The 20588-nt window shown below is 43.8% G+C and overlaps 1 protein-coding gene across 9 annotated transcripts in view; it reads left to right on the forward strand.

Moving 5' to 3' along the window:
• Positions 1 to 20588, forward strand: part of LOC139226329 (kinase suppressor of Ras 1-like) — a 222899-nt gene that overhangs the window by 122412 nt on the left and 79899 nt on the right. Inside the window, exon 1 of one of the 9 annotated variants that reach the window (XM_070857008.1) lies at positions 10493 to 10690. The exons of the other annotated variants lie outside the window; for them this stretch is intronic. The gene's annotated coding sequence lies outside the window, so the exon portion shown is untranslated. Of the gene's footprint in view, positions 1 to 10492; positions 10691 to 20588 lie in introns of those variants that run through there. 9 annotated transcript variants of the gene reach the window in all.

Here is a 20588-nt window from a genome sequence, read left to right on the forward strand (position 1 = left end):
TGCCTTCTTCACCGCCTGCTGCACCTGCATGCCAACTTTCAATGACTGATGAACCATGACACCCAGGTCTCGTTGCACCTCCCCTTTTCCTAATCTGCCGCCATTCAGATAATAGTCTGCCCTCGTGTTTCTGCCACCAAAGTGGATAACCTCACATTTATCCACATTATACTGCATCTGCCATGCATTTGCCCACTCACCCAACCTGTCCAAATCACCCTGCAGCCTCTTAGTATCCTCCTCACAGCTCCTACCACCACCCAGTTTAGTGTCATCTGCAAACTTGGAGATATTACACTCAATTCCTTAATCCAAATCATTAATGTATAATGTAAAGAGTCGGGGTCCCAGCACTGAGCCCTGTGGCACTCCACTAGTCACTGCCTCCCATTCCGATAAGGACCCGTTTATTCCGACTCTCTGCTTCCTCTCTGCCAACCAATTCTCTATCCATGCCAGTACAGTACCCCCAATAGAATGTGCTTTGATTTTGCACACCAATCTCTTATGTGGGACCTTGTCAAATGCCTTTTTGAAAGTCCAAATACACCACATCCACTGGTTTTCTCTTGTCCACTCTACTAGCTATATCCTCAAAAAATTCCAGAAGATTTGTCGAGCATGATTTCCCTTTCACAAATCCATGCTGACTTGGACCGATCCTGTCACTGCTCTCCAAATGCGCTGCTTTTTCATCCTTAATGATTGATTCCAACATTTTCCCCACTACTGATGTCAGACTAACCGGTCTATAATTACCCATTTTCTCTCTCCCTCCTTTTTTTAAAAAGTGGTGTTACATTTTCTACCCTCCAGTCCATAGGAACTGATCCAGAGTCGATAGACTGTTGGAAAATGATCACCAATGCATCCACTATTTCTAGGACCACCTCCTTAAGTACTCTGGGATGCAGACAATCGGGCCCCGGGGATTTATCGGCCTTCAACCCCATCAATTTCCCCAACACAATTTCCCGCCTAATAAGGATATCCTTCAGTTCCTCCTACTCATTAGACCCTCGGTCCCCTAGTACATCCAGAAGGTTATTTATGTCTTCCTTCGTGAAGACAGAACCAAAGTATTTGTTCAATTGGTCTGCCATTTCTTTGTTCCCCATTATTAATTCACCTGAGTCCGACTGTAAGGGACCTACGTTCGTCTTCACTAATCTTTTTCTCTTTCATATCTATAGAAGCTTTTGCAGTCAGTTTTTATGTTCCAGGCAAGCTTCCCCTCGTACTTTATTTTCCCCCTCCTAATTAAACCCTTTGTCCTCCTCTGCGGAATTCTAAATTTCTCCCAGTCCTCAGGTTTGCTGCTTTTTCTGGCCAATTTATATGCCTCTTCCTTGGATCTAACACTATCCTTAATTTCCCTTGTTAGCCACGGTTGAGCCATCTTCCCTGTTTTATTTTTACTCCAGACAGGGATGTACAACTGTTGAAGTTCATCCATGTGATCTATAAATGTTTGCCATTGCCTATCCACCGTCAACCCTTTAAGCAACATTTGCCAGTCTATTCTAGCCATTTCGCGCCTCATGCCGTCGAAGTTAGATTTCCTTAAGTTTAGGACCCTCGTTTCTGAATTAACTATGTCACTCTCCATTTTAATAAAAAATTCTATCATATTATGGTCACTCTTTCCCAAGGGGCCTTGCACAACAAGATTGCTAATTAGTCCCTTCTCGTTGCACATAACCCAGTCTAGGATGGCCAGCTCTCTAGTTGGTTCCTCGACATATTGGTCAAGAAAACCATCCCAAATACACTCCAGGAAATCCTCCTCCACCGCATTGCTACCAGTTTGGTTAGCTCAATCTGTATGTAAATTAAAGTCACCCATGATAACTGCTGTACCTTTATTGCACACATCCCTTCTTTCTTGTTTGATGCTGTCCCCAACCTCACTACTACTGTTTGGTGGCCTGTACACAAGTCCTACCAGCGTTTTCTGCCCTTTGGTATTCCGCAGCTCCACCCATACCGATTCCACGTCATCCAAGCCTATGTCTTTTCTTACTATTGCATTAATTTCCTCTTTAACCAGCAACGCCACCCCGCCTCCTTTTCCTCTCTGTCTATCCTTCCTAAGTGTTGAATACCCTTGGATGTTGAGTTCCCAGTCTTGGTGTTAACTAATACAGGGCGAGATATAGTTCAGTGGACAGCAGATGTACTCACCTAGGTGGTCGTTCATCAATTTTGAACCGAAACGGTGAGTTTCTGTGGGGTATTTGAATATGGAGGCCATAATAGTTGTGCCTAATCACCCAACATCTGCAAAGTGCACTTCCAGCAAAAGTCACGAAAGAGGGATTGGGAATTGGAACCCCCAGTGCAGGGTTATTGAGGTATGGTGCCACACCATTATCCTTGGATAGATCTGCTAGCTTGATGCAGACCAGGAATCAAGCCTGCCTTTTTTCCGATCCGTGTGTTTCAGTACCATATCATGTGCATCTACCCATTGAGCAATCAATAGATTCTCTGAATATTTGAATTTTTTAGATTTGTATATCTGATCGCTAAATTTTCACCATATCTGCAACTAAAGCCACAAGTTGTAGTGTTGACATGTGAACACATCCTCAACGTAGATGTTATCATTGAGGCTTTTGCTCTTGTTTTGATAAACTGCAGTAATTTACTGGAGTCTGTCGAGTTAGTTTGCCATTCAAAGTGTGCCAGCAGTGAGGAAGTCTGTTTGATGACGTGAGCTACAGATCATCCAGAGTGAAACATCAATGTTTATGCAAAGGTTGAGTAGCATGTTGCTGAAATGATGGCAAAATTTCAACAATGAATTACTTGTAATGGTTCGGTTATGGGGTGGCCCTATTATCTGAAATGATATTCTGTGACAAATGAAAATAAAAATGGATTAATTTGGTTGCTGGTGAATATGTGCATATGAAGCTATGGTTAGGGAAAGCTTATCTATCTCAGAGAAGTGCCATAATATTTAGTAACCAGCTGCCCTACCATGGCATTGCCCACACAATCTTTCACTTGGTTATGATTAGTGACTGAGAGAAAGCTGTGCTTAACCAGGCCTGTCCCTTTAAGGCCACTGCTCAGGTATTCTCTGAGGGCTAATGGGCTTCATAGGCACACCCTGAGGTTAATTGGAGGTTAATAGTTGTGGGAAGTTTCTGTTGATTAGATGCTGCTCATAAATCACTACCTCCTGCCCTTGAGGAGAAGCTACATTATTAAGGTCAGGAAATGATTGACTTTCTGCTTTTCCATATTTTTGATCCATTAAATGTTATTACAGCAGATTCAAAATGTATGTTTAATGTATATTGTGTATAATTTCTCTCGTCTGTGTATATCTGTAATTAAAACTAGGATTAGCATCTTCGGGAATGTCGATCATCATCAACTTCATATCTAATTTTGTGTGTTTCTGTCATTTCTTTGCTTCTCATCAGTCTACTTTCATTAACTTAGTGGGTGGGCTAGGCTCTGCTGCTATCGATGTATAACTGTTAAACAGGAAGTGTGGTTCTGGGGGATGGACCTGAACATTTAGTTTGCCGCCACTCCTTCCACAAACTGCAAGCTTGGTCGTGTTTGTGTTTTCTTTCACTTATTTAATACTTTTTTGCTTATATGTAGTCTTTAGTTTTCTATTTTCCCTTCTTCCTGCTGGATTGCATATCCTGAAAAGGTGTAATCCAACTGCAGTCTATGGCAGTTTAACACCCAAGTGTATCATGAGCATACTGTACATTTGTGCTACTTTCTGCCTCTTTTTTTTTTTCTCTCCCCTCTTTCTCTTTCACAAGAGTAAGAATGTTGGAACAAATTTCTTTCTCGTTGATCTTCCTTCTGCCGAGACCATCAAGTTCAGACTTTAGCACTCAATTTTAAAGATTCCCAAATGTGAACAGAAGGTCTGGATTGAACTATGTGGCCTGGATCAACACCCAGTTACCACCCATGTGTACTTTGTGACAGAGATGTAAAATGCAGGTGGAGTACAAGATGAAAAGCAGATTAATGATGGTATCTAATGCATCAAAGAAATACACATGGCTAATTAGCTTGGGATGGGTGCAAATTCCACAAGCTAGGTGCCAAAGTATGTGTCACTAAAACAATATTATACCACATAAGTTAATGCAACAAAATGGGGAAAAAAAGAAAATGCTGGGAACACTGCAAGTCAATCTGCTGAGTGCCTCAAGTACTTTGTTTTGGTTTTTGGCAGCGGCAGTGTTTTGCTTTTTGTATAAAATTGTGGGGGGTAAAAAGTGGATTAAGAAGAATGGAAAAGAAAATTTGAAATAAGAGGAAGAAAACATAGAGCTGTGGAGGAGAAACTGGTTCAGCAACTGGCTCACACACACTCCCACTTTTGCTGGTGCTGTGCTTATGACGGCATTTCGTTGTCTTCACCCCAGTCAATTAATGTTTCTTTTTGACCCCTTAGATAATTACACTCATCATCTTTTCATCGTGGTTGCTTTTTATCTTGTTAACCCTCTTTTGTGCCAGCATTTTTCATTCCAATTGCAGCTGTATAGAAACTAAGATGCCTTTTGATTCAGACTAATGATTGCTATGATAATTGTGTTCTCAAAACACTTGTCGCCGTAAATAAAATTTTGTTCATTTTTAAAAAACTTTTTTTTTGCCTTATTTCAAATTTATTTTTCCTCTTGGCTCAGTGGCAGCAGTCTTACCTCTGAATCAGAAGGTTGGGGGAGCAAGCGCCTCTTCAGAGACTGGAGCACATAATCTAGGCTATCATTTTGGTGTAATACTGAGGGAGTGCTATACTGTCAGGTGCCATCTTTAAGATGAGACCTTAAACCGTAGTACCCGTTTACCCTCTCGGGTTGACCTAAAAAGCGTGTGGCGCATTTCAAAGAAGAGTAAGAGAGTTTCGCCCAGTGTCCTGGCTAACTTTTATCCGTCATCTAGCATCATCTGGTTGTTTGTCTCATTGCTGTTTGTGGGATCTTGCAGTGCCACTTTTTCCTACATTACAACAGTGAATAAACTTCAAAAGTACTTCATGTGAAATGCTTCAGTACTGATGTTGTGAAAGGCGCTGTATAAATGGAAATGTATTTCTTCTGTCCCTGCCTCATTATAGATTTCTTTTGGTTTGGCGGATGGTTGGTGGGGGCAGAAGGGAGAAAGGGAAGAGGAGGGAACGACAGTCGGGGACTTGCTCCTTGATCCCTATTTGGGTAAAAGGAGGTATAGAAGACTATTCTGATTAATTTGCTCTGCAATTTATCCTCTGTCCTTGCAGGGCAATGCATAGATTCTACTCAGTACTTCCTGATTCAGTGGGAATTTATCTACATCTTAGAATTCTGGGACTGATGTTGGTACACTAACAAAAAATCGTGTTAATTATCCTGGAATTTTAGTTGATCCAGATCAAGAGTATATGTTATGTTTTCATATGTGTACAAATATAAGGTCATAAACTATTAGTATTTTTGTCTTTTCTGATTATGACTAACATTTTAAAAGATATATTTGTTTAATGGAGTGTATTTAAATTTCTAGTTCAATAATTTTGGAAACTCTAAATATTGACAGAGCTGAATAAATTAGTTTTTTTTCCAAATTAAGAAATTGATGCCAAAAAATGGAAAATTAGCAGCTTTTGAAGTGTGTGTTGGACAGTTTTCAAATTTACTTGTCCTTCAAATATAAAGGATGATTTTCTGTTAAGGTTACTATTACTATGATTCCATACTTTGCCAGTGAAAACATTGTAGAACAAGGTCACATAAGTAGCCTAACTAATTAAATCTTATTCAGTTAACCCTCTGAAATTGAAATGCTTTAATCTGTAGCCTTGGTCAGCCATGTTAAGTCGCAGTTTTCAGAATAAGCCTACAATCAAATGTTGATGACTATAATGAGTAATTTTGATGAAGTATACGGCATGTATTTTAGAATGGAGCTTCTGGTTTTTAGCGTTGCAATATTTGAAGATGGTTAGATGGAGATGAATTTCCAAATGCATACTCAAGGCATGAGCCTCACCACTGAGAACAGTTACCAGGAAATTGTGAACACACACTCTACAATTTTCCACTCATTAATTTTTGGATTATTTTGAGTTCGTGTGGCTGGGACAATGGAAGTAATATCAAGTAGCAAATCTACGAGTTAAGTTCTGCGGTGTGTTGAAAATTTTAAAAACAGCATCAAGTGTAACGAGAGGACCTGCCACTTCACTATAATTGGCTTTTTTGGGCCAGTGTACTAACAAGCTGTGGCATAAGGTAGTTACATACAGATTCATATCCATAGATTCACAATGAGATTTTGGTCTCCGGTGGACTGCTTTCAAGGCATGTTCCACATGAACGGTGTAAAAAATCAGATGGTAACTTAACCTGAATCAATGTCATATTTACCTCACCCACCCCTCCCTCTTAACCCTAATGACAGGCTGGTAGAGTAGCATAGACAGTGGTCAGAGAGCAGCGATGTGGCATGGTAAAGGATAAGTTCCTAAAAATGCGGTTGAGTTGGTGAATATTGTAGTTTTGTTGTCAAAGTTGTGTTCCTCTTAAATAACATGCATTCTCATATATAGTTTTCATTCGTGTCTAGGTAATGTGGCGGCATTATAAAAATTATTTCTAGCTCCCCTAATGGTTCAGTGAATAAGAGCAGCCCTTGGTGTAATAGTGAACCGTGCAGGCCAGGATGGGCTCGGGTTGATGGTTGGTCTGTGCTGTGTTAACCGATCTCAGCCAGGGACAGCAGTTGGAGTTGCAGAATTGGTCTTGGAGTTCCTGGCCAAGGGAGGGGAAGCAAATCAAATAGCATTTGGTCCCATTGTAGTATGTTACAGCATAAAAGCAGACTATCCAGTCTGTGCTAGTGTTTATCTCCACATGAGATCTGTAGCCTAATCCTGTCTGCTACCCATACACTTTAATATACCTCTTTTTCAAACAATTGTGTCATTCTCTTTTAAATTAAATTATGGATTCTGCTTTGACAGTGGTTTGTGGTAACAAATTCATCATTCTAACTACCCTTGTTTAATTTTTTTTCTTAACCTCCCCTTTATTTATTTTTGATTGTCCTTTTGCCCTTGTCTTACTAACAACTGGAAACATCTTTTGCCCCTACCCTTTGCTTTCTGCCCTCCAACTATCACTCTATCCATGTGACCAGGTCCCCCTGAATTCCATTTGCCATTATCATTCAGTTGTCTTTTACGTGGTCTTGCATCAAACGCCTTTCAAAAATCCCTATAAACCACATCTGCATTTCCTTTATCTATCCTTTCATATTTTCAAAGAATTCTATAAAGTTGATGAAGCATATATGATCTGTCTTTTAGAAATCCATGTAGCACATGTTTATCCAAGTATGTAGTAATTTCTTCTGTAGTTTACCAGTCACTTGAAGACTGGCCTATAATTCCTGGCTTATTTTTTCTTTTGAACGAGAGTCACATTTGGTACTTTCCAATGTGGACTAATTATAGTCAGCGCATCTGCCATTTCCTCCCTAACTTCCCTCAAAATCCTCGCATGTAAACCATCAGGTCCCATGTGATTTGTCTACCCTAAGTTTGAGTAACTTCTTTAGTACCATCTCTTTGAATAATAACCTTCACTAAATCTCCTACAACCCTGTTCGTTTTTTAATTTCTATATTGTCATTCCTTGGTTAAAAAAAAATTAGGCAAAGTATTTATTTTGTATTTCTGTTCCTTATTCTCCATTACAAGCTTGTATTCTTCATTTCTTAGCTGCCCTACCCCCCTCTTTTTACTATTGGCAGTACCAATGTGTCTATACAAAGCCTTTTTTTTGGCCTTTACGGCTAACTTTCTCTCAGATTCCCTCTTAGCCTTAATAATCTCCCTTTTGTAACTTTCCTGTATTCTCATGTTTTAGTGGTTTCAAATGTAATTAAAATGCCCAATTCAGTTCTAGAACCCAAGTAGCTTTCAAAACATTTTTTTCCTTACTAGAATATACTTGATGTGTACTTTTGATTGCTATGCAGCTACTCCTACTGAAAAATGCACGTGTGTGCTTGTGATTGTCAAGTGCCAGTTGGATTAAGCTCAGTTGTTATGCCATCTATGGGGGGGGGGAAATAGCCGATCGCCACTCACTTGACTGGAGTTCCCGCTGGTGGTGCTGTCTGGAAAATGCACTGGTTGCTGCCAGTTTGCTGAGGTGAAGTTATGCTGAAATTTCCACGCAAATTTATTAGCACAAGCCTGAACGTGCAATCAAGCAGCATAATCGAACGTAATTGATTTGTGACTGAAGCAGGGCTAATGGGGCCTCAAGGTGCTGGGTGGGGTAGCATAAAAGGCTAAAGGAAAAAAAAATCCCCTTCAGAGTGAGCCTGAAGATCACAAGGTATGACACTTTTCTCTCGGTCCAGCAAACTTTTCTTTTGCTTTTATGCAAATTGATTTTAATCACTCTGAGCAGTGTGCAAATTGATTTAAATCGCACTCTGCAACAACACTCTGCTCTGTCCCGCAAACAGGTTTGTGCACTAGAGGGGTAGATCAATTGACTGAATTTAAATTGAATTGAAACGAGTTGTTGCAACAGCAGAAACAGACCTGGATCAGTGGCTTCAATTGACATGGCATTGCAAGTCAGGTGATTAATGCTGGATTCATGTGACCACGGATTCTTTTGCATCCAAGAATCTGGGCCCAATGTAATGACACCCCTCTCTTTCCCCCCCCCCCCCCCCCCCCCCGAAGTGGGTGCAATCGGCAGAACCTCCCCTTTCTGAGGACGTGGCCGGTTTTATGGGCGGGAACTGCCTCAGGCGAAGTCACTTTTGAACCAGTGTGAAAGATTGTTGATACTCCAGCGTAAAGTGGCAATGGGCGCAACTCACTTGAACTTAGAATTCTGTGATCTTTAGCACTATTTAATTTGATTACACCCATAGTAAGTTGTTATCTGGGCAGAAATTATGTGGAATTCCAGGCCAGTGGGTCTAAGCGCTTACATAAAGAATGGTTACTTGGGCGAGGTACTGGAAAAGTTATTGAACCGTAGCTCAGCATGAGTCAACCTCTTGTGGAATAGAGGGAAGAAAATTGTTATATCTAGCTCCAAATAAAGAAAAAAAAACTTGCCTTTTACATAGAGCCTCATCACATCTTGATGTCCCAAACACTTGAAAGATAATGAGTTGTTTTTGAAGTATAATTACTGTTATTATGCAGGTAAACTCAACCAAAATTGTACATAAGAGCACACACAAAGTGTGACGAACAACCAGTTAAACTGTTTGTGATGGTGTTGGTTTTGAGGGAAGAATGTTGGCCAGCACATGGGGCGGACTCTTCTTGGAATAGAACCAAGACCTTTTTATATCCACAGCGCCTTGGTTTAACATCTCATCCAAATTATATACTACAGCTAAGCTCACCACTACAGCTCTTGCCCTGGTTAGGACTGGGACATTTCTATGACTAGTGGCTCAGTGGGTAGCACCCTCACCTCTGAGTCAGAAGGTTGTGGGTTCAAGTCCCACATCAGAGACTTGAGCACAAAAATCTAGGCTGACACCCCAATGCAGTAATGAGGGAGTGCAGCACTGTCAGAGGTGCCATCTTTCGGATGAGACATTAAACTGAGACATTAACTCTCGGGAGGACATATAAGATCCCATGGCACTATTTGAAAGATGAGCAGGGAAGTTATCCCTGTTGTCCTGGCCAATATATATCCCTCAACCAACTTTATTAAAACAGATTATCTGGTCATTATCCCATTGATGCTTTTGGGAGCTTGCTGTGCACTAATTTCCTACATTACAATAGTTCAAAAAGTACTTCATTGGCTGTAAAGCGCTTTGAAACGTCCGGCGCTATATAAATGCAAATCTTGCTTCAAGTCTTGCTTTGGGATGCGGTATTGAGACAGTAATGCATCGGCCATCTGAGCACATTTATTAGAAATGCACGAATGCTATATTAATTATTTACCAAAATTAAGTTGTGCTTAATTGTACTTGAGGGTGAATTAGTTTGGCTAGTTTGTAGTCCATTTAAATAAAATTTTCTTGATAAATATGCAATTATGTCTGAATAGCCAACAGTTTGTTTGGAGACATTTGCATTGGGAAAGTTACATAGTTCATAAAGTGGTGGATCCTGGAACTGTAGTATCACTTGTGCATTACAGAAAACTTTCTGGGAATTTCCAAGCAGAATGTTACACACACAAACCAAGTTTTGGGTGAATTATTTCTCGAGTTCAGATGATGTGCCGCTATATAAAGGAAGAGTGGTGCATAATTGTCACGCAGATCTAGTTGCTGTGTTTATTTTCAGTCAGAAATAGAGCTTCACTCCTAATTATAAGCATGTGCTGACTCTTCCACTATGAGGAGCCCCAATCTATTTTTATGCAATGACTTTGCTTGATTGAATACATTGGAAAAACTGTGGTTTTCAAGTTGCTGTTCAGACTTGTGTCTCTAATGACTTGCCTTCATTATTGTTTCATTATCGCACGTCAGTGTCCTTGAGCCTTCGAAATTAAATACGGTTGTAGCTGTCAGCATGTTGTTTTCAAATTTCTAGCTATGATAGTAGATTACAGTTCAAGTGTTCAGACATTCTGCAGTATAGGGGAAAAGGCAATTACTGGACTACAAAATGTTGAGACCTCTTCCCTAGTGTGTGCTGACACTTAAGGTATGTATGTTGTAATTAAAGGGTGTAATTATAGTGTATATTACTCTACAGAATGCCTGTAAAATACTTCTGCAAGAGTTGTGCTTGTGTTTCAGGTGAATATCCAATGCTTACCATACAATTCATTAAGGATGTTCTTACTACCTTAACAACGTTAAAGGCGCTATATAAATGCAACTTGTTATTGGAGGTTCAAAGAGTACGATGTTGTTTCTTTGTGCTTTGATCAATACTCATTCAATGCTGTCGTGCTTACTCAGTTTCTTTAGAGAAATGGATTTTGGCACTGAGAAAATCTGAATAGATTTACAATATAGATTTACAATGTAGATTTTGTTTTTTAAAAAGGAAGGATAAAATTCCATTGCCTTTTTTTAAAAACAAATTAAAATAAAAAAATTTTTTACTTGTGTTTAGTTTGCCCTTTTCCCCCTTCTTGAAGACTTCCTTAGCTACACCCTTTCTTGACAAGGGAGGTGTGGCTGGAGAACTTCTTGGTCGTTGAATCATTTGGCTACGAGGAGATGGGTGCTGGAATGGTCTGGGGTGACTGTTCCACATGTACTCTCCCTTGCCATTTGGGAAGCACAGTCTCTGTTCAACACCTCCCTTCAGTGATACAGTTCAAACTTGGAACTTTTTTGTGGGGCACTGTGGTTACGAGAATGAAGGCACTCCTCCCCCTTCCAGTTTATGTATTTAAAATATTGAGGCATGCTTTCTGGCATGCTCTGCCTAAAGGAAGTCAAGGTATGAGCAACTTTATTTTCACCACTATTTTCATGTTATGTAAGTGGTACTAATGAACATACCTCCAACACAAGAAAAGAAAGATGCACATTACTGCATCTCAGGATTGTCTAAAAGCATTTCACAAACTAAGAATTTCTTTAAAATATATTAACTGTTTAGGAAAACGCAGCAGCCATTTTGCATGCAGAAAATTCCCACAAACAACAATGAAATGCTCGACCAGTTGAGGCATTTAGGCAGGATTGGTTGAGGGAGGAATGTTGGATCAAAACAATCTGAGGATTCTGTGCTATTCTTTGAATATTGCCATGAGATCTTTAGCATCCACCTGAACCAAAGGAAAGGCAGGTGGGGTGACTATTTTAACATCTTGTCTGAAGGATGCTCCTCTAACAATTCCGAAACACCCTCACCACTGCAGTGTGGTGTCAGCCTAGATTGTGTTGAGGGCCTTGAACATATGCAACCTTCTGGTTTAAAGTGGAAGTGCTACCAGCTGAACCAAACTGATACAAAAATATGCATTCTCTTGCATTTCCTTTATAGATTTTTTGTTCAATTTTCTCCATCTCTGTTCTTCAGATGTTGACACATGTGGTAATACCTTCTGATACCGTGCCCAAATAGTCATTCATGTGGGGATCTAAACTGGCAAGGTGTTTAAATGTGACTGACATTAGAGATGTCCTGATACTTCTCTCGCTCAATGTCAACCATTGAGCAGGACACACTGGGAGCAATTGGGAGTGGGAGTACTGTTTGACTTTCCTCCTCTAGCCAGTCAAGTGGCACTGATATCACTTGCTGCACTCTTGCAGCTGCTGGCTGAGAGCTAATCGCGCAGACCTGGGACCCACTGGTTTGAGTGCCTTAATAGTACACTGGGCAGTGCTTTTTACCCAATCATCATCATCATAGGCGCTCCCTCGAATGAGGATGACTTGCTTCCACATGAGTTCACAGATGTTTCAATGAAGTACCTGATGTTCCAATCCTGAACTCCAATTGAAGGGTGGAAGATGCCTGTGCGTGGATTTTTTTAACGTGTGGTGACCGTTGCACATCAGCCACCACACGGGCTTGACAGAGCTAGGCCTTTATCCAGTGGCAAGGGTTAACCTGGACGACTGGAGACCTGCTCTGCTGCACGGACCTCATCATAGGCAGTCCCTCGGAATCGAGGAAGACTTGCTTCCACTCTTAAAATGAGTCCTTAGGTGGCTGAACAATCCAATACGAGAACCACAGACCCTCACGGGTGGGACAGATAGTTGTTGAGGGAAAGGGTGGATGGGACAGTTTGCCGCACGCTCTCTCCGCTGCCTACACTTGCTTTCTGCATGCTCTCGGCGATGAGACTCGAGGTGCTTAGCGCCTTCCCGGATGCACTTCCTCCACTTGGGGCGATCTTTGGCCAGGGACTCCCAGGTGTCAGTGGGGATGTTGCGGCTTTGAGGGTGTCCCTGTAAATATTTCCTCTGCCCACCTTTGGCTGGTCTGCTGTGAAGGAGTTCCGAGTAGAGCGCTTGCTTTGGGAGTCTCATGTCTGGCATGTGAACGATGTGGCCTGCCGAGCAGAGCTTATCAAGTGTGGTCAGTGCTTTGGTTAGTGCACTGACCTATTGCGCACACATCGCAGTGTGGGCAGGCCCGTGCTGCCCCTGGGTCCTTGGCTCTTCTGGGCCCTGAACCCTCATTCACAGCACCTCTGCCACGATCTCTCTCCGCTCCTCCGCCACAAAAACACTCGCCGCACCTCCGCCATGATCCCCCACCGCCCCTCCGCCACAAAAACACTCGCCGCACCTCTGCCACGATCTCCCGCTGCACCTCTGCACCAAACATTCGCTGAACCTCCTTCACGATCACCCACCAAATCTCAGCCACGATCCCTCATCACTCCTCCGCCCCGATCACTCGTCACAAGGACCTTTCCCGTTCCTCTGCTTTACCAGGGCCCCGCCGATGTTCCTGCCCACGCTCCAAACCACCATTAGGGAAGCTTTGTCACTTCAGTTGCCTTAGACCAGCTATTGCTACTTCCCCTCAGCTGCATATTGGCAGCTGTTGGGCTAAATAGCTTACAGAAAAACTAAGTTCCATAATGATTATACTACATGAAAGTTTAATTTATTTTTAACTGGAGTTTCGTGCTTGAGGCAAGAGATGTGATATCATCAGGTATAGTCCAGCCAGTTGCAAAGTAAGTGTTCCTTTGCTCTGCTGGACGAATATGCCTTAATCCGAGTCTCACTGGAGCACCCATTACTGCGTCAGGATGACCATACCATTTCTCTCAAACTATCTGGCATCTGAGTGCAGTTGGCGATTAGTGCTATTTCTCAGCACATTTGTGCTGTCATCTCTTTTCTTCTCGCTTCCCCAACTAATGGGACCATGCACACAGTCATTTCATATGGAAACTTGGAGCCAGCAGAGACTTTATTTTAACGGGGGTACTTATCCTCCAACAGAGCAGGCACACCATTGAAATCTTCTCATATTTAGCTTCAGGCCCTGTGTTTCTGCCATTGAAAATGTAACCTGACTTCTATCAACGTCCACTTTGGTTAGCTGTAGGAGATTTGCAATAACAAAAAAAAAGTCGAGGATAGCTCTGATTTTTTTTTTTCCTCCCCGTGCAGGGAAATGACCTCCCTGCACTTGCATTGTGTAACTTGGATCGGGAATTAAGCTGAGCCTGCATCTTCCTCCTCTGTTAGTGAAATGAGTTTGGGCAGTTTCCACCTAGTTCCTGGTGGGGCTAGGTATGCAGCACGAAGTTGTCTCTAATTTAACCCTCTGTAATAATGAAATAAAGCTTCCTCAAATGTCTCGAACAAACACTGTAAATACATGAAATAGGTCATAAATGATGCTCATTTCTGTCATGTATGTAACCACAATGTAACACCACTGTATACACTCAACCTAGATGCACACCTTGACCACAAGGGGTGAACTGGTGGGAAACACTCCTTACCTGATCACACAGGTATAAAAAGGGAAGTCCCAGGGTCATCGTCTTTGGAGTCCTGTGAATAAAGAGTTAAGGTCACAGAGTGACCTTGTCCCCAGAATGTGCCTCGTGTGGTTTCATACTGTAGAGTAAGGACTTTACATTGGCGACGAGAAACGGGAATTCAAGGCCCATGAGAATGGCCACCGGTAGCACAGAGGAACAGTACTGGTGTTGGGGAAGACTGGGACGATTTTGTTGAGAGGCTTCAGCAAAGCTTCATTACGAAAGAATGGCTGGGGGATGCAGCGGCCGACAAGGGAAGGGCTCATCTTTTGACCAGCTGCGGACCAAAGACGCTCATGAAGGACTTACGAGCACCTGAAAAGCCGGCGGACAAAACCTTTGAAGAATTTAGCAAATTGATTGGGGAGCACCTCAAACCGGCGAGTAGCATACATATGGCCCGACACAGATTCTACACCCACCGACGTCGTGAAGGACAGAGCATACTGGACTTCGTAGCGGACCTCCGCCGTTTGACCAGCCTCCAAGTTCACAGACGCCTGCAGGGGGGAGATGCTAAGGGACTTCTTTATCGAGGGCATCGGTCATGCGGGAATTTTCCACAAATTAATTGAGACCAGGATTTGACCTTGGAAGCGGCGGCGTTGATAGCTCAAACTTTCATGGCGGGGGAGGAAGAGACAAAAATAATATACGCGTGCAATTCTGCCTCTAACGCGGCGATGGATCAGGGAGTCAACATCATCAATGCGACGCAGAGCCCCGCAGGCAGGCAGGGGCAGTCCGACACCCCAGGCAGCAATAGACCCCAGAGTCGGACTTCAACAGAGACAATGGCAGGCTGAACGGACATTCACGCCATCTCAGTGGACAATGCGGCCCGGGATGGGGCCATTGCCACCCACTAAAAGGACACTTAAAAGCAGTCAAAGGGACAGTCAGTGCCTGGCCATAGTCACTTTGTTCCCAACAATGGAAACTTTAATTCGTGCTGGAGGTGGGGGGGAAAACACTCAGCTAGATCTTGCAGATTTCAACAGGTTGTCTGCAGGAACTGCAATCTCAGTGGCCACTTAGCTCGAATGTGCAGGAAGTCTGCAACCAGACTAATATATGACGCGGATGGACCCAGAAGAGGGTTCTTTGAGGCAGGATGACTTTTGGGGCAAATCGATGGATGCCGAGGTTCAGCGGGTCCATGTGGCGAATATTCACAGTTCATACACTAAAACGCCACCAATGATGATGAGGGTTTTATTAAACGGTATCCCAGTACGCATGGAGCTGGACACTGGGGCCAGTCAGTCACTCATGGGTGTTCAGCAATTTGAGAAGCTATGGCCACTTAAAGCCAGTAAACCCAAATTAGCACGTATTGAGACACAGTTACGGACTTGCACTAAAGAAATCATTCTAGTATTAGGCAGTGCAATGTTAGCTGTCACACACAATGGGTTAGTGAATCGGCTGCCGCTCTGGATTGTCCCGGGCAATGGTCCCGCACTGTTGGGGAGGAGCTGGTTAGCCAAGATGAACTGGAAATGGGGGGATGTTCACGCAATGTCATCTGTGGAGTGAAGTTCGTGCTCAAGTCCTACAACAATTTGATTCACTATTCCAACCAGGCGTCGGGACTTTCAAAGACACTAAAGTAGTGATACACATCACCCCGGATGCCAGGCCAGTGCAATACAAAGCCAGAGCAGTGCCGTATGTGATGCGGGAAAAGATTGAGAGCGAATTGGACCGGCTGTTGAGAGAGGGCATCATCTCTCCTGTTGAATTCAGCGACTGGGTGAGCCCCATCGTTCCCGTCCTAAAAGCGGATGGCTCTGACAGGATCTGTGGCGACTACAAGGTCACCATCAACTGGGTGACCCTACAAGATCAATACCCGCTCCCGAGAGCAGAGGACCTCTTCGCCACGCTGGCAGGCGGCAAGCTGTTCACCAAGTTGGACCTCACTTCAGCCTATATGACCCAAGAACTGGCCGACTAATTTAAACTACTGACCACCATCACCACACACAAGGGACTGTTCGTTTATAACAGGTGCTCATTTGGCATTCGATCAGCGGCCACGATTTTTCAACAAAACATGGAAAGCCTGCTTAAATCCATTCCTGGAACGATCGTATTCCAGGACGATATCCTCATCACGGGTCGAGACACTGAGGAACACCTCCACAACCTAGAGGAGGTGCTATGCCGACTGGACCGGGTAGGCCTGCGACTCGAAGTCTAAATGTGTGTTTTTAGCTCCTGTGGTTGAGTTTCTGGGCAGGAGGGTTGCTGCAGATGGGATTCGGCCCACCGAATCCAAAACACAGGCGATTCGACGAGCACCCAGGCCCTGCAACATATCGGAGTTGCGTTCATTCCTGGGACTGTTGAACTATTTCTGGAACTTTCTGCCGAACTTGAGCACGTGGTTGGAGCCGCTACACGTGCTCCTGCGTAAGGGTTGCGATTGGTTTTGGGGAGACTGTCAGGAACGGGCTTTTGATCGGGCGCGAAAAAAAATTGGTTCTGACATATGATGCATCGTCCTATGGGGTTGGGTGCGTGTTGCAGCAGGGCAATGCTGAGGGTCAGCTACAACCTGTGGCTTATGCCTCCAGGTTGCGCGCTCAAGCAGAACTGGGATAGGGGATGGTCGAGAAGGAAGAGCTTGCATGTGTTTATGGTGTTTTTAAAAAAAAAAATGCATCAGTACCTCTTTGGTAGGAAGTTTGAATTAGAGACTGACCACAAGCCATTAACATCCCTGTTGTCAGACAGCAAGGCTATCAATGCCAATGCAGCAGCTCGCATACAGCGATGGGCTCTCACGCTGGCTGCTTATGACGATTCCATCCGGCACCGGCCCGGCACTGAAAAGTGCGCTAACGCGCTCAGCAGGCTCCCACTGGCCACCACTGAGGGTGCAGCGGAGCAAAGTGCCGAGATGGTCATGGCTGTCGATGCCTTTGACAGCGCAGGCTCCCCCATCACAGCCCGCCAGATCAAAATGTGGACAAACAGAGATCCCCTCCTATCCCTGATTAAGAAATGTGTCCTGTCTGGGGATTGGGTGCCCGCACACGGAGCATGCCCCGAGGAGGTCAGACCGTTGCACAGATGGATGGATGAACTCTCCATCCAAGCTGACTGCCTACTATGGAGCAGCCGGGTAGTTATGCCCCAGAAGGGCAGGGAGGCATTCATCAGGGAATTCCACAGCGAGCACCCAGGCATTGTGCTGATGAAGGCCATTGCCCAGTCACCCGTTTGGTGGCCTGGGATTGATTCAGACCTCTAACACTGTTCGCAGGTGCACGACGTGTGCTCAGCTGGGTAATGCCCCCAGGGAGGCCCCGCTCAGCTCGTGGCCCTGGCCCACCAGGCCATGGTCACGCATTCATGTTGACTATGCGGGCCCATTCATGGGTAAGATGTTCCTTATTGTGGTAGATGCGTACTCGAAATGGATCGAGTGCATCACTCTGAATTCATGCACGTCATCCACCACCGTGGAAAGCCTACGTGCGATCTTTGCAACCCATGGCTTGCCGGACATCCTGGTTAGTGATAATGGCCCATGTTTCACAAGCTACGAATTCCGAGAGTTTATGTCGGGCAATGGCAGCAACCACGTCAGGACTGCGTCGTTCAAGCCGGCCTCCAATGGCCAGGCGGAACTTGCGGTCCAAATCATTGAGCAAGGTATGCTCAGGATTCAAGGACTCTCCCTACAATGCCGCCTATCGCGTCTCCTGGCCTATAGTTCCCAACTGCACTCGCTTACGGGGGTCCCACCCGCAGAGCTACTAATGAAACGGACACTCAAAACTCGGTTGTCCCTCATTCACCCAGTCCTGACTGACATAGTTGAGGGCAAGCCCAAGTTACAAAACGAGTACCATGACCGTAATTCGAGGGGAAGATGTATTGAAATAAATGATCCTGTATTCGTCCTCAATCACGCCATGGGGCCCAAATGGCTTGAGGGCACTGTAATTGACAAAGAGGGGAATAGGGTCATCGTGGTAAAACTCAACAATGGTCAGATATGCCGTAAGCATCTGGACCAAGTTTTTTAAAAAAAGGTTCAGCATCGACACGGAGGAACCTGAAGAAGACCATGAGATGGAGCTCACAACTCCGCCAGTGAACGAGCAACAAGAGCAATCAGAAGAATGCACAGTCCCTGCGGTCAGGCCGGAATCACCACAGGTAACAGACACTCACGTCAGTGTCCAACAACCAGAGCCCCAACTGCGGCGCTTCACGAGGGAGCGTAGACAACCTGAAAGACTAAACCTATGATCCCAATAAGACTTTTGGGGGGGGGGGGGGGGGAAAGATGATGTCATGTATGTAACCACAATGTAACACCACTGTATTACTGTATACACTCAACCTAGAATCACACCTTGACCACATTCATGCACGTCATCCACCACCTGTAGGAGACACTCCTTACCTGATTACACAGGTATAAAAAGGGAGGTCTCACGCAGGGCCATCGTCTTTGGAGTCCTGTGAATAAAGAGTTAAGGTCAGAGTGACCTTGTCCCCAGAATGTGCCTCGTGTGGTTTCATACTGAGAGTAAGGACTTTACAATTTCAAAGATGGTTTTCTGTCTTTGACTTTGGCTTTGAAAATCTAGTTACTTCATCATTTAGGGTCAGCTCATGGAGCTGCAGGATACAGTTTCATGCTTTTATTTCTCTTTAATCTGAGACAATTTCCAAGCAGCTCAAAATTAGTTCCTTTTTTTTCACTGCCTCAGCATTTAAAGTCAAGGGCTTACCTGAGCCATTACCACTTCCTGTTTTTTTTCAATGCTTTAAGCAGATGGCATTCTAAGACAGTAGAACATGCAGTTGAAAAGATGCAGTTAGTGACATTTGGAGGATTGCATCAGACAAGGACAGCTAAAAACTCATTGTCACCATCGTGAATGTCACATCAAACGCTGGCCTAATATTGTAGTAATCATATTAAAGCCAAGCTTGAAGGGATCATGTGGGCTGGTTTTATTTTAAGGCGCTAAATATGTACAGCACGAGTGTGAGAGCTAAAAAAGCCTCTTGCTTTCTATTGACTTAGTTTCACTTGTCGTGTGTCATGGGGACTGGCTGCAAGTCCCTTAAAGTCTGTCTGAGCTCCTTAAACCAAGGTCGTCAACCCCGTGTAAATATAATCTCTTAGTACGTAGCAAAGCAAATAATTGTTAACTAACCTTAGATCTCAATCACTTAAATTAACAGTGTTATATAAGATTCAGAGATATTTCAAGTGTAGCATTTAACATTTGTACAGGGTGGGGAGAAACTTCCAATTAGCATTTTATTTTTTCCTGTTCCTTCTCGTGGCCCAAAAATCTCCTGAAAGTGTTGACTCAAGCTGAAAACAACAGCCCCTCCGGTACCTTGCCCAAAGGGCCACTCTTCTTCTGTCAGCATAGATGACGAACAGTAGCTTATTCAACAGTTTGTGGGTATCACAGCAAAACCTGACCCTGTGTTCATTTGATTTCCACAGCAGACATTGGTTACTAATCAGGAAATCTATCTCATTTTGCTCCCCTCCATTCCCAGCTCCGACTCTGGAGGCCTTTCTTGGAGAGGAGAAAGAGTTTCCAATTTTAGCCATTTTTTCGACTTTGAAATGCACATTGAATACTCATTGCTTTACTACGTAGTGCTCCAGACAATAGACAGCTGAGATGGCAGTGTAAATCTGGGTGTGAATTTCTGCATGACCAATGTTGAAAATGATGTCTTACTGAGTAACAGAGTGCATGTATTTTGGGTGATGAGACCAAGTGGATCAGTTTCTCCTGTTTGATATACAGCTGGGGCTCTTGACATTGCTTCTAAGGCCCCCGTCCTATGTTATAAAAATTCCACAGACCCCCTGTAACACAACACAATTTGTTTTTAAAGAGTGGTGCCTGTCATGTGGCTAAAAATCAGCAGCAAATTCATGCACAGCACGATCCCACAACAGAAAATCAGACGGATCACCATCTACAATGTACACCTAAGCTCCAGGCTTACTTTCCAATGCAAAATTAGAATATATATAATATTTGCTTCCCACGCCAAAAAAAAAGGATGAGTTCACAGGTGCTCGAATGAAGGACCCGAACTACATCCTGTGCGTGGAAG

Source organism: Pristiophorus japonicus, chromosome 16 (assembly GCF_044704955.1).
Source record: "Pristiophorus japonicus isolate sPriJap1 chromosome 16, sPriJap1.hap1, whole genome shotgun sequence".
Taxonomy (NCBI): Eukaryota; Metazoa; Chordata; class Chondrichthyes; family Pristiophoridae; genus Pristiophorus; species Pristiophorus japonicus.